The following is a 15,200-nucleotide window of genomic DNA, read 5'->3' as shown; positions in this document are numbered from 1 at the left end:
AATACTGGAACTGCATCTATTTCATAAAAGTGTGTCAGAAAGTGGAAATTTGAATAACTATTTGCTTATGTAGACTACAGATCAGTGGGAAACCGTACTGTCATTTTCACTTTAAAGGCTATGTACAACTTTGGAGTCAATTTTTTTTTAATGATTGCATTTAACTTATTTTGGGCTAAAAATCATATTTTCAATTGGCCTTTACTAAAAATATTGAGCTGTTCAGTCACAGAGGATTAACTGTTTTTCTAAATGTGTGACTGGTACTTTCACTTCGTGCAGGTCATCGAATTACCCTTATTTCTAAACTACTGAGAGGTCACAAACACTTATTTTAAGCCACATTCTTATCAGTAAGATAAGGATTGAGCTATAATGTGTTTATGATGTGAGAGAGCAGAGATAAGGAGCCCGTCTGCTCCTCAGATGACGGAAAGGACAAGAAATCCACAGGCAGCAAGTAGAGCATCTCAGCTCTGTACACAAAAAAGGATTCCATATTGTTAATATAGACCAATTGAAAAAATTATTTTTAGCTCAAAATAAGTATAATGCAATAATAATAATAAATTGCTCCCAAAGGTGTACATAGCCTTTAAAGTAGCTTGATGTATGAACGGGTAAAGCATTCTTTAATTCTTGTCCACCGCTATTTTCTGACTTGGATTTGTTGACTGTTCTGCCCAGCATCTTGAGGAGTTATAACAGGTTTGCCTTTCCTACTGTAAAAATGACAGGTCTGTTCTGGGGAAGAGTGAAAAGTGGTATAAGTTCAACAAGAGAATGACCAGATGTAACAGAGTGAGGCTACTTTCACACTAGCGTTTTTGCTGGATCCGGCAGGGTTCAGCAAAAACACTTCTGTTACTGATAATACAATCATCTGCATCCGTTATGAACGGATCCGGATGTATTATCTTTAACATGTCCAAGACAGATCCGTCATGAACTCCATTGAAAGTCAATGGGGGACGGATCCGTTTTATATGGTTTCAGATTGTGGCAGAGAAAACGGATCGATCCCCATTGAATTGCATTGTGGGTCATGACGGATCCGTCTTGCTCTGCATCTCAGGATGGAAAGCAAACTGCAGCATGCTGCGGTTTGCTCTCCGGTATGAGAACGGAACGGAATGCATTTTGGAGGATTCCGTTCTGTTCAGTTTGGTTTTGTCCCCATTGACAATGAATGGAGACAAAACGGATACGTTTTTTTTCCGGTATTGAGACCCTATGACGGATCTTAACCACTTGCCGCACACGTAACGCCGATAGGCGTCCGCTCTCTCAGGCTCAGCGACGCCTATTGGCGTCATCTCGTGTGAGCCGAGATTTCCTGTGAACGCGCGCTTACAGGAGCGCGCATTCACAGGATCGCGAAGTAAACAAGTTGAACTACAGCCTGCCAGCAGCGATCATTCGCTGGCAGGCTGTAGATGAGATTTTTTTTTAACATCAGAAAGGTATATTAGACGCGGTTTTGTTAACAGCGTCTGATATACCTGCTACCTGGTCCTCTGGTGGTCCCTTTTGCTTGGATCGACCACCAGAGGACACAGGCAGCTCTGTAAGTAGCACCAAGCACCACACTACACTACACACCCCCTCCCCCTGTCACTTATTAACCCCTTATTAACCCCCGATTACCCCATATAGACTCCCTGATCACCCAGTCATTGATCACCCCCCTGTAAGGCTCCAGTCAGACGTCCGTATGTGTTTTGCGGATCCACAAAACACGGACACCGGCAATGTGCTTTCCGCAGTTTGCGGATCCGCACATTGCCAGAACTATATAAAAAATGCCTTTTCTTGTCCGCAATTGCGGACAAGAATAGGACATGTTCTATATTTTTGCGGAACGGAAGTGCGGACCCGGAAGTGCAGATCCGCAATTCCGGATCCGAGCGGGACAAAATCTGTCCCCATAGAAATGAATGGGTCCGCAATTCCGTTCCGCAAAATGCGGAACAGAATTGCGGACGTGTGAATGGGGCCTAAGGGTCTCTTATCACCGCCAGTTAGTTTGCTACTTGTTAGGTAGTTAGCGCCCAGCCCACCGCACCGCAGTCACTAATTAGTTGCTGATTAGCGTCATCGCTGTCGCTAATCAGCACTAGTACTATACAGTATCTGTAAGTGATCAAGACTGATCGCAATCAGATCTATATAAAGTACATTAGGGTCACCTTAGGCTCTACAAAAAACGCAGTGTTCGCCCGATCAGGCCTGATCTTGTGCGCACACTTGCGTTCAGTCCGCCCCACCGCAGTGACAGAATTTTTTTTTTTCTGATCACTGCAAAAACACCGTAAAATCGCTGCGGCGCTATAAAGATCACTTTTGAGCTTTTTGGATCTTTATTAGCGATCGCAGCTTTTTTTTTTTTTGCACATTTTTTGCCAGAGATTTTTTTCATCCACTTTGATCGATGCGAATGAAGAAACCTGTGCCGTTCATTTTTTCTTCAAGCTTCAGGTTGAAACTCAAAATAAACACATTGGCCGCGAGTATATAAATTATATATGCTACAAATATGTTTTGTATGTTCTTTTGACACCATTGAACATCCACTCTCAATGAGAAACTAGTTTGGTAATCTTTGATTTTCACAGGTGCTCCCTAACAATAAATTTGAATGTACATGTTATTAGGGGAATATACTGTTATATATATACATATACACACACACACACATACAGTGGCATGCAAAAGCCTGGGCACTCCTGGACGAAATTATTGTTACTGTGAACCGTTAAGCAAGTTGAAAATGAAATGATCACCAAAAGGCATAAAGTTTAAGGGAGTCTTTCACCTAATCTGAGCATTTTAGACCGCTCAGATCAGGTTATAGACTCTTTGACCCTAATTACAATGTTATCTTTGTTTTATGTGTCCCTCGTCCAGATATTGAAAAAAAAACACTTTTTAAACGTATGCAAATGAGCTTCTGAAGGTGCCCACGGGCGGCGTTACTAGGCGATGTGCCCAGAAAAACACACCTCTTTCAGCCCTTTGGCCCGCCCTTCTGTCCTATTATTACCTCCTCCTCTGCCTCCAGCCGGCGGACGTCATGAGCAGCAAGAGAAGAAGTCAGGCTGGGAACTGGCCCGCACCTGCGAATGCTCTGCCCAATATTGGCAGAGGAACAACTCGGTTTGAAATGTATTTAGGAAAATAGCAGTTATCAGGACCAGTGAAGGTCAAGAGAAGGTCTGAAAGAGCAAAAACAGCTGCTTGTAGGATTGCTAGAAAGGCAAATCAGAACCCCGTTCGACTGCAAAAGACCTTCAGGAAGAATTCGCAGACTCTGGAGTTGTGGTACATTGTTCTACCATTCAGCAACACCTGCACAAATATGGCCTTCATGGAAGAGTCATCAGAAGAAAACCTCTACTGCGTCCTCACCACAAAATTCAGAGTCTGAAGTTTGCAAAAGAACATCTAAACAAGCCTGATGCATTTTGGAAACAAGCCCTGTGGACCGATGAGGTTAAAATAGAACTATTTGGCCACAATGAGCTAAGGTATGTTTGGAGAAAAAAGGGCACAGAATTTCATGAGAAGAACACCTTTCCAACGATTAAGCAGGAGTGTGGATCAATCATGCTTTGGGGTTGTGTTGCAGCCAATGGCACGGGGAACACTTCACAGGTAGAAGGAAGAATGGAGTCTATGAAATTCCAGCAAATTCTGGAAGCAAACATAACACCAACTGTAAAAAAGCTGAAGTTGAAAAGAGGATGGCTTCTACAGATAGATAATGATCCTAAACACACCTCAAAACCCACAATAGGCGTAAGCTGAAGTTTTTACAATGGTTTTCACAGTCCCCTGATCTGAACATAATGGAAAATCTGTGGATATACCTCAAAAGAGCAATGCATGGAAGATGGCCCAGGAATCTCACAGAACTGGAAGACTTTTAAAGGGTTTCTATCACTTCGTATGACATAATTAGCTCTCAGACACTAGCGATCCGCTAGTGTCTGCTCTGGACAACCATCCTAATATAACAGCTTTTGGCAGCCGTTTTGCTAAAAAAATAACTTTTATAAATATGCTAATGAGCCTCTAGGTGCTATGTGGGCATCATTAGCACCTAGAGGCTCCGTCTACCTTCATACACAGCCACCGCCCAGCGCGTCCCTCCAGCCCGCCCATCTCCTGCTGAATGCGATCCTCCGTGTGACGCAACGGACGAATTCTCGCGCATGCGCCGTGCGCGGCTGTATTCGGCGCATGCGCAGTGAATGTCTGACCGCTTCCCTGCTCAGACATCTCCACTGCGCCTGTTCCTTGGAGCACTATGACGTCATCGGCGCAAACGCAGTGGAGATGTCTGAGCAGGGAAGCGGTCAGACATTCACTGCGCATGCGCCGAATACAGCTGCGCACGGCGCATGCGCGAGAATTCGTCCGTTGCGTCACACGGAGGATCGCATTCATCAGGAGATGGGCAGGCTGGAGGGACGCGCTGGGCGGTGGCTGTGTATGGAGGTAGACGGAGCCTCTAGGTGCTAATGACGCCCACATAGCACCTAGAGGCTCATTAGCATATTTATAAAAGTTATTTTTTTAGCAAAACGGCTGCCAAAAGCTGTTATATTAGGATGGTTGTCCAGAGCAGACACTAGCGGATCGCTAGTGTCTGACAGCTAATTATGTCATACGAAGTGATAGAAACCCTTAACCCCTTAAGGACACAGCCTTTTTACACCTTAGGACCAGGCCATTTTTTGAAAATCTGACCAGAGTCCCTTTAAGTGCTGATAACTTTAAAACGCTTTGACTTATCCAGGCCGTTCTGAGATTGTTTTTTCGTCACATATTGTACTTCATGACACTGGTAAAATGGAGTAAAAAAAAATAATTTTTTTAGCACCAAAAAATACCTAATTTAACAAAAATTTGGAAAAATTTGCAAATTTCAAAGTTTCAGTTTCTCTACTTCTGTAATACATAGTAATACCCCCAAAAATTGTGATGACTACATTCCCCATATGTCTACTTCATGTTTGAATTGTTTTGGGAATGATATTTTATTTTTTGGGGATGTTATAAGGCTTAGAAGTTTAGAAGCAAATCTTGAAATTTTTCAGAAATTTACAAAAACTCAATTTTTAGGGACCAGTTCAGGTCTCAAGTCACTTTGCGAGGCTTACATTATAGAAACCACCCAAAAATGACCCCATCTAAGAAACTACACCCCTCAAGGTATTCAAAACTGATTTTGCATACGTTGTTAACCCTTTAGGTGTTGCACAAGAGTTATTGGCAAATGGGGAGGAAATTTGAGAATTTCATTTTTTTGTCTAATTTTTCATTTTAACCCATTTTTTCCACTAACAAACCAAGGGTTAACAGCCAAACAAGACTGTATCTTTATTGCCCTGACTCTGCCGTTTACAGAAACACCCAATATGTGGCCGTAAACTACTGTACGGCCACACAGCGGGGCGTAGAGGGAAAGGTGCGCCGTATGGTTTTTGGAAGGCTGATTTTTATGGACTGGTTTATTTACACCATGTCCCATTTGAAGCCCCCTGATGCACCCCTAGAGGAGAAACTCCCTAAAAGTGACCCCATCTAAGAAACTACACCCCTCAAGGTATTCAAAACTGATTTTGCATACGTCGTTAACCCTTTAGGTGTTGCACAAGAGTTATTGGCAAATGGCGATGAAATTTGAGAATTTCATTTTTTTGCCTAATTTTCCATTTTAACCCATTTTTTCCACTAACAAACCAAGGGTTAACAGCCAAACAAGACTGTATCTTTATTGCCCTGACTCTGCCGTTTACAGAAACACCCAATATGTGGCCGTAAACTACTGTACGGCCACACAGCGGGGCGTAGAGGGAAAGGTGCGCCGTATGGTTTTTGGAAGGCTGATTTTTATGGACTGGTTTATTTACACCATGTCCCATTTGAAGCCCCCTGATGCACCCCTAGAGGAGAAACTCCCTAAAAGTGACCCCATCTAAGAAACTACACCCCTCAAGGTATTCAAAACTGATTTTGCATACGTCGTTAACCCTTTAGGTGTTGCACAAGAGTTATTGGCAAATGGCGATGAAATTTGAGAATTTCATTTTTTTGCCTAATTTTCCATTTTAACCCATTTTTTCCACTAACAAAGCAAGGGTTAACAGCCAAACAAGACTGTATCTTTATTGCCCTGACTCTGCTGTTTACAGAAACACCCAATATGTGGCCGTAAACTACTGTACGGGCACACAGCGGGGCGTAGAGTGAAAGGTGCGCCGTTTGGTTTTTGGAGGGCTGATTTTGCTGGACTGTTTTTTTGGCACCATGTCCCATTTGAAGCCCCCCTGATGCACCCCTAGATTATAAACTCCATAAAAGTGACCCCATCTAAGAAACTACACCCCTCAAGGTATTCAAAACTGATTTTACAAACTTTGTTAACCCTTTAGGTGTTGCACAAGATTTAATGGAATATAGAGATACAATTTCAAAATTTCACTTTTTTGGCAGATTTTCCATTTTAATATTTTTTTTCCAGTTACAAAGCAAGGGTTAACAGCCAAACAAAACTCATTATTTATGGCCCCAATTCTGTAGTTTACAGAAACACCCCATATGTGGTCGTAAACCGCTGTACGGGCACACGGCAGGGCGCAGAAGGAAAGGAACACCATATGGTTTTTGGAAGGCAGGTTTTGCTGGACTGTTTTTTTTTACACCATGTCCCATTTGAAGCCCCCCTGATGCACCCCTAGAGTAGAAACTCCCAAAAAGTGACCCCATTTTAGAAACTACGGGATAGGGTGGCAGTTTTGTTGGTACTAGTTTAGGGTACATATGATTTTTGGTTGCTCTATATTACACTTTTTGTGCGGCAAGGTAACAAGAAATAGCTTTTTTGGCACCGTTTTTTTTTTTGTTATTTACAACATTCATCTGACAGGTTAGATCATGTGGTAATTTTATAGAGCAGGTTGTCACGGACGCGGCGATACCTAATATGTATACAATTTTTTTTATTTATGTAAGTTTTACACAATGATTTCATTTTTAAAACCCAAAAAATGTTTTAGTGTTTCCATAGTCTAAGAGCCATAGTTTTTTCAGTTTTTGGGCGATTATCTTAAGTAGGGTCTCATTTTTTGCGGGATGAGATGACGGTTTGATTGGCATCTATTTTGGCGTGCATATGACTTTTTGATTGCTTGCTATTACACTTTTTGTGACGTAAGATGACAAAAAATGGCTTTTTTTACACCGTTTTTATTTTTATTTTTTTACGGTGGTCATCTGAGGGGTTAGATCATGTGATATTTTTATAGAGCCGGGCGATACGGACGCGGCGATACCTAATATGTATACTTTTTTTTTATTTATGTAAGTTTTACACAATGATTTCATTTTTGAAACAAAAAAAATGATGTTTTAGTGTCTCCATAGTCTAAGAGCCATAGTTTTTTCAGTTTTTGGGCGATTATCTTTGGTAGGGTATGATTTTTGCGGGATGAGATGACGGTTTGATTGTTACAATTTTGGCGTACATGCGACTTTTTTGATCACTTTTATTACCTTTTTTGGGAAGTAAGGTGGGCAAAATTTCAATTTCATCATAGTTTTTTATTTTTTATTTTTATGGTGTTCACCGTTCGGGTAAAGTAACATGACCGTTTTATAGATCAGGTCGTTACGGACGCGGCGATACCAAACATGTGTAGGGAATTTTATTTTTTTCATTTTTTATCAGTGATAAATGTGTTTTTTGATTTTTACTTTTTTTTCACTTTTATTCACTTTTTTTGACCCAGACCCACTTGGTTCTTGAAGATCCAGTGGGTCTGATGTCTGTATAATACAGTACAGAACAATATATATTGTACTGCACTGTATTTTACTTACACTGAACAGATCTATGCCTTTCAGCACAGATCTGTTCAGCACCATGGACAGCAGGACGCCTGAGAGGCGTCCTGTTGCCATGGGAACCTTCCCCGTCTGCTCAGAACTTCGCAGACGGGGAAGGGTAAGGAGGGGATCTCTCGGGGGGCTGTCTGGGGGCTCTCTCCCTCTCCATCAGGGGGCTGCAAAGGCACAGCAGCCCCCCGATGGGAGAGGGAGGGAGCTCCCTGCGCTGTTAACCTTTTCCATACAGCGGTCCGTACGGACCGCTGTATGGAAAGGGTTAAACGGCTGACATCGCATCGCAGATGTCAGCCGTTTATACCAGGGTGCCAGCAATGTGCTGGTACCCTGGTATACCCACTGAACACCAATGAATTTTCAAGGGGAGGCGGGCGGGGGATCGCGATCGCCTCCCGCACCGCCCACACCGCCCGCAACCCTCCCCCTGCACCTCCCGCCACCATAAAAATCATTCGGGGGTGCAGGGAGGGGGTGAATAAAACTTTTTTTAGGCATATAAAGTTTCTGATCCCCGCGGTCAGGGACCGCGGGGACCAGAAACTGCAGAAATCGCAGCAAACCGCAGGTCTGAATTGACCTGCGGTTTGCCGCGATCGCCGACATGGGGGGGTCACGGGACCCCCCCGCGCATTTAGCCTAGGTGCCTGCTCAATGATTTGAGCAGGCACCGGGTTCCGATCACTGGCGGCCGGGCGGCAGTGATCGGAACAACACATGACGTACCGGTACGTCATGTGTCCTTAAGTACCAGGACATCATGACGTACCGGTACGTCATGTGTCCTTAAGAGGTTAAAAGGAAGATTGGATAGAAATCCCTCAAACAAGAAATATAAGAGTGTTGGCTGGCTACTAAAAGCGTTTACAAGCTGTGATACTTGCCAAAGGGGGTGCTACCAAGTGCTAACCATGCATGGTGCCCAAAGTTTTGCTTCTGCCTTTCTTCGTTATTTTCAAAATGTAAAACATCAAAATAAAAATTGTTTTTGCTTGAAGTATAAAGGGAATATGTCATCTTTAACTGTATGCCTTTTAGAGATCATTTCATCTTCAACTTGCTTAACTGTTAACAGTAACAGTAATTTGGACCAGGGGTGCCCACACTTTTGCATGCCACTGTGCATATCACAGAGGCATCAGTGATGCCAATCTCAACCACTATGCAAGGCAAGCTGATTTAAGCTCCGATATTTTTTAACTTGTAAAAAAAACACCAATAAGCACAAGGGAGGAGGGTGGAATCTGCATTTTTGTGGCCTTTTTTGCACAGTGTTGCAGATAGATCAACCTGTTAGCGCCTAGGATGTGGTTGACAATGTGCAATATGTGTTAGCGCATATTATGTGTGCCACATTTACCCACGCAAACATGAGGAGAACATCCAAACTCTATGCAGATGTTGTCCTTGGTCGGATGTGACTGGTTTGTATTGGAACTTTCTGTAAACTAGTTTTGATAGGTTTATCCCTTTCTAAAGGTTCTTTTACAAGGACGGATAATCAGGTTGATTATTGGGGATGACTATTTGCATAAACGCCCATTCCATCATCGCTTTGTTCTGCTAGCAGTGCAATCATCGTTTCTATGCGGCAGATCACGCTGTCTAAACAGCGATCTGCTGCTTGGAAGCAATGATTGTCTATGGGGGCAAGTGATTGCTCTAGCAAACGCTAGTCCTCATACATCAGAGGCGATTGCTGCACGTAAATGCAGCCCTCATCTCCACTGATGATCAGGCAATTATGAGGAACTTCTGGCTTGTTCCCAATAACTGTTTGACACATTGGTCCGTGTAAAAGGACCTTAAAAGGGGTTGTCCGCTTTTTACTATTGACAACCTATACTCAGGATCCTAGTGATATGCCCCCATTGTCTGTGATGGGAATACCCCTTTAAGTCTGCAAATTTTGTCAATTACGATTGCTAAATTAATGAACAAATTTGCATGGGGATTTTGGTCTCTGCAGCAGAAAACGACCGCGCCGACCGCAATAAAGATATATTAGGAATTGAGAATCAGGTGGCGTCAACACCAGAGTTCACAGGCATCCGCACTTCTGTCCCTTTCATATCTATAGTCAAAGAAAAACCCTATAATCTGGACAATCACATTGAAAACAAGATCACATTCACCAGGTTCCCTCCTGTTACCAGTGAAAGGCATAAGAACAGAAGTGCTGTTCAGAAGAGGAGTCTGCCTTTTACATAGCACACCTTAATGTAGAAGTTACACAGCGTGGGCTCTCTGAAGGTAAAGAATTAGATTGGAAGATAATATAAAAATGTATAGTGAAGAACGGTGGCAGATTCTGCTCCAGAAACCCGAGCAGACCGCTGCTTTATTCAACGACACTGAATGAGGTATACAGCCAGCTGTCATGGCACAAAGAGCTGCAGCCACAAAGCTTGAACAATAAAAATCTGCATCCGTCAGGAGACGGTCCCCGGAGATGGAAGTGGTACGCAGCTCTCTGAGGCCACCTTAAGGAAAGGCCTTACTAATGACTGATTATTTAATTAAATTCATGGAAAGAAAGTCGAAAAAAAATATAGATAACAGGCGGGAAGCCACTTTACAATCAGGCCCTGGAATTATAATGTGTGGCCCCTAATGACATCTAATCCGTGCCAGAACGAAAGAGCAGAAACGTACAGCGGCACTAGGACCACCATGAACCTTAAAGTCAAGTACGTGCGAGACACAGCTAAATTATACCCGCACAAGTGATAACTAGCTCCTTAATAAAAAAAATAAAAAAAAACATGCATCTTTCTGATAGCTGAATTGCAGACCTGGTCATGCAGAGTCCATTATGTCAGGCTGTTTGCCTCCCCTGCCACTTGTAGAGAGGAGGATGACGGTACATAACGTGCATTAAGCTTATCAAGCGGATTAACCAGGCACAGTATGTAATAATACAGGACCGACATAAACCGCTATACTGTGCCGCATGCTTCTCAACATAAACAAATCTATTAAACACATACTGAATATACACTTCTTCCTCGAAGAGCTGCAGCAATTTATGTCAGCTCGCTTTATAAGTCGCCGTGGGTCTCGTTCACATTTCCGTTTTTCAATGACGTGTGCTATCCACATTTTCCACGGACAGCACATGTACCCATTGAGTCTGTTCACACATCAGTAGTTTTTTTTACCGACTATGGTTCAGTCAAAAAAAAAAATACAGAGACATGCACTACTTTCATCTGTAATGGGGACCAAATACGCCCATTACAGTCTATGGGGGGAATTTATCATGAGGGGAATATCACTTCTAGTACTCCCATCCAGTGGGAGAATACATGAAAGATACATGCGAGCAGCCACAAAGCATGGACATACATGTCTGTTACCACATGGTTGGGGGGCCGCACAGAAAGATATCAAGGGCCACATGTGGCCCCTGGGCCGTAGGATGTGCCCCCCTGCCTTAGGCCTCATGCACACGACCGGTTTTTTTTGCCGTCCGCAAAAACGGGTTCCGTAGTTCCGTGATCAGTGTCAGTTTTTTCTTCTGTGGGTCTTACTTGATTTTTGGAGGATCCACGGACATGAAGGAAAAAGTCGTTTTGGTGTCCGCCTGGCCATGTGGAGCCAAACAGATCCGTCCTGACTTACAATGCAAGTCAATGGGGACGGATCCGTTTGACGTTGACACAATATGGTGCAATTGCAAACGGATCCGTCCCCCATTGACTTTCAATGTAAAGTCAGGAGTCCCTGACGGCCCCCCCCCCTCCCTCCCCTGTATTAAATTCATTGGTGGCCAGTGCGGCCTCCCCTCTCCGCTCCTAATTAAAATCCTACCCCCCAATCATTGGTGGCAGCGGAGAGTTCCGATCGGAGTCCCAGTTTAATCGCTGGGGCTCCGATCGGTAACCATGGCAACCAGGACGCTACTGCAGTCCTGACTGCCATGGTTACTTAGCAATTTTAGAAGCATTATACTTACCTTCGCTGTCTGTGGCCGGCCGGGTGCTCCTCCTACTGGTAAGTGAACGGTCTGTGCGGCGCATTGCTTATAGCACAGACCTGTCACTTACCAGTAGGAGGAGCGCCCGGCCGGTCACAGACAGCGCAGGTAAGTTTAATGCTTCTAAAATTGCTAAGTAACAAACTGGGACTCCGATCGGAACTCTCCGCTGCCACCAATGATGGGGGGGGGGGGGATTTTAATTAGGAGGGGGGGGGAGGGGAGGCCGCACTGGCCACCAATGAATGTAATACAGGGGAGGGAGGGGGGCCGCACTGGCCACCAATGAATTTAAAACTGGGAAGGGAGGGGGGTCTGCCCCCTCCTGCCTGGCAGCACCTGATCTCTTACAGGGGGCTATGATACGCACAATTAACCACTCAGGTGTGGCACCTGAGGGGTTAATTGTGCGGATCACAGCCCCCTGTAAGAGATCGGGTGCTGCCAGGGGGCAGTCATGTACACAGTTCTTAGTATATTCTAACTTGAAGCGTCCCCATCACTATGGGAACGCCTCTGTGTTAGAATATACTGTCGGATCTGAGTTTTCACAAAGTGAAAACTCAGATCTGAAAAAGCTTTTATGCAGACAGATCTGCGGATCCGTCTGTGTGAAAGTAGCCTACGGACGCGGATGACAATCTTGTGTGCACCAGTGTTTTTTCACGGACCCATTGACTTGAATGGGTCCGTGAACCGTTGTCCGTCCAAAAAATAGGACAGGTCATATTTTTTGGACGCACAGGAAACACGGATCACGGAAGCGGATGAACAACGGTGCATTATCCGAGTTTTCAACGGACCCATTGAAAGTCAATGGGTCCGCAGAAAATCACGGAAAACGGAACAATGAACACGGATGCACACAACGGTCGTGTGCATGAGGCCTTAGGCTGAGCTCACACGTGACTGATTAGCTGTGGATTTTCTGCAGCATTTCTGCTTCTAATCTGCAGCAGATAAAAGGGCACCAAACGGTGCATGCACGCGCTGCGGATTTTGATGTAGATTAGACGCAGTGACTTTATCTGCATTGAAAATGGCGAAATCCACAATTAAATCCACAGTATAAATTGAAATAAATTGGATTTTAAATCCGCAATACCACAGCTTTTCTGCTGCGTTTTTTACGCATGTGGATGAGAATTCTGAAATGTACAACATTCCGGATTTCCCTTTACCAAAAATCTGCAAAAGCCAGCCTTATACCTCATCTGTGTGGAGGCTCTGCTTCTGGTTTTGGTTCAAAATCACTGATGGAAATCACTCATTAACCACTGACTGTGTGAAAGCGGTCTTAAGCCTCATGTACACGACTTTATTATTGATCCACATTCGATCCGCAGTTTTTGCAGATTGGATGCGGACCCATTCATTTCAATCGGTGCCGCAAAACATGCAGACAGCACACCGCTCTCCGCATCTGTCTGTCCATGCCACAGTCCTGCAAAATAAAAAATAGAACATGTCCTATACTTCTCTGTAAAACGAGGATAGGAAATTTCTATACAAGGAAAAAAAGAAAATGGTGGCATGGACACGGCCGGTATCCATATTTTGCGAATATGTGGTTTGCCTTAGAGAGGGATCTGTCACCATAATGTAATATAACGGACTGCAGTACTGGCACACAAGACGTGCTGTGTAGTTAAAGGGGTTGCTCCACAAAGAATACCTGGGGAGATTTATCAAAATTGGTACAAAGAAAAATTGACTTAGTTGCCACAGCAACCATCCAGATGCCACTTTTCATTTTTCAGAGCTCCAGTGGAAAATGAAATGATCAATCTGGTTGGTTGCTATGGATAACCAAGCCAATTTCCCTTTGTTCTAGTTGCAATGAATCTCCCCATTTGTTTTTATGAGGAGGTGAGTAGAAGCCTGGACAGAGGGACGGCTGTGGATGTAGTGAGGTCAGTAGTAGCCTGGACAGAGGGGCGGCTGTGGATGTAGTGAGGTCAGTAGTAGTCTGGACAGAGGGGCGGCTGTGGATGTAGTGAGGTCAGTAGTAGCCTGGACAGAGGGGCGGCTGTGGATGTAGTGAGGTCAGTAGTAGCCTGGACAGAGGGACGGCTGTGGATGTAGTGAGGTCAGTAGTAGCCTGGACAGAGGGACGGCTGTGGATGTAGTGAGGTCAGTAGTAGCCTGGACAGAGGGACGGTGGTGGATGTAGTGAGGTAAGTAGTAGCCTGGACAGAGAGGCGGCTGTGGATGTAGTGAGGTCAGTAGTAGCCTGGACAGAGGGGCGGCTGTGGATGTAGTGAGGTCAGTAGTAGCCTGGACAGAGGGGCGGCTGTGGATGTAGTGAGGTCAGTAGTAGCCTGGACAGAGGGGCGGCTGTGGATGTAGTGAGGTCAGTAGTAGCCTGGACAGAGGGGCGGCTGTGGATGTAGTGAGGTCAGTAGTAGCCTGGACAGAGGGACGGTGGTGGATGTAGTGAGGTAAGTAGTAGCCTGGACAGAGAGGCGGCTGTGGATGTAGTGAGGTCAGTAGTAGCCTGGACAGAGAGGCGGCTGTGGATGTAGTGAGGTCAGTAGTAGCCTGGACAGAGGGGCGGCTGTGGATGTAGTGAGGTCAGTAGTAGCCTGGACAGAGGGGCGGCTGTGGATGTAGTGAGGTCAGTAGTAGCCTGGACAGAGGGACGGCTGTGGATGTAGTGAGGTCAGTAGTAGCCTGGACAGAGGGACGGCTGTGGATGTAGTGAGGTCAGTAGTAGCCTGGACAGAGGGGCGGCTGTGGATGTAGTGAGGTCAGTAGTAGCTTGGACAGAGGGGCGGCTGTGGATGTAGTGAGGTCAGTAGTAGCCTGGACAGAGGGGCGGCTGTGGATGTAGTGTTTCTAGATTTTACAAAGGCTTTTGATACTGCCCCTCATAGACGTTTAATAGGTAAAGTAAGTAAGGTCTATAGCAGGGCTGGCCAACCTGTGGCTCTCCAGCTGTTGTAAAACTACAATTCCCACCATGCCCTTCTGTAGGCAGTCTAGACATGCTGGGAGTTGTAGTTTTGCAACAGCTGTAGAGTCGCAGGTTGGTCATTCCTGGTCTATAGGCTTGGAAAGTATAGTTTGTAATTGGATTGAAAACTGGCTGAAGGACCGTGTCCAGAGAGTTGTGATCAATGATTCCTATTCAGAATGGTCCCGGGTTATAAGTGTTGTACCCCAAGGTTCAGTGCTGGGCCCTCTATTATTTAATTTATTTATTAATGATTTTGAGGATGGGATTAATAGCACCATTTCTAGTTTTGCAGATTACACTAATGCCTCATGCACACGGCCGTGTTCCACGGCCAAGAGCGGTCCGTGGTATCTC

At 44.7% G+C, this 15,200-nt stretch overlaps 1 protein-coding gene across 1 annotated transcript in view; it reads right to left on the bottom strand.

The window, feature by feature from the left end:
• AVEN (apoptosis and caspase activation inhibitor) overlaps positions 1-15,200 on the bottom strand; it is a 539,051-nt gene that overhangs the window by 504,428 nt on the left and 19,423 nt on the right. The gene's annotated exons all lie outside the window — the stretch shown is intronic.

Source organism: Bufo bufo, chromosome 11, assembly GCF_905171765.1.
Source record: "Bufo bufo chromosome 11, aBufBuf1.1, whole genome shotgun sequence".
Taxonomy (NCBI): Eukaryota; Metazoa; Chordata; class Amphibia; order Anura; family Bufonidae; genus Bufo; species Bufo bufo.
The sequence above is the reverse complement of the archived record's forward strand: the minus strand, read 5'-3'. Positions and strand labels throughout refer to the sequence as shown.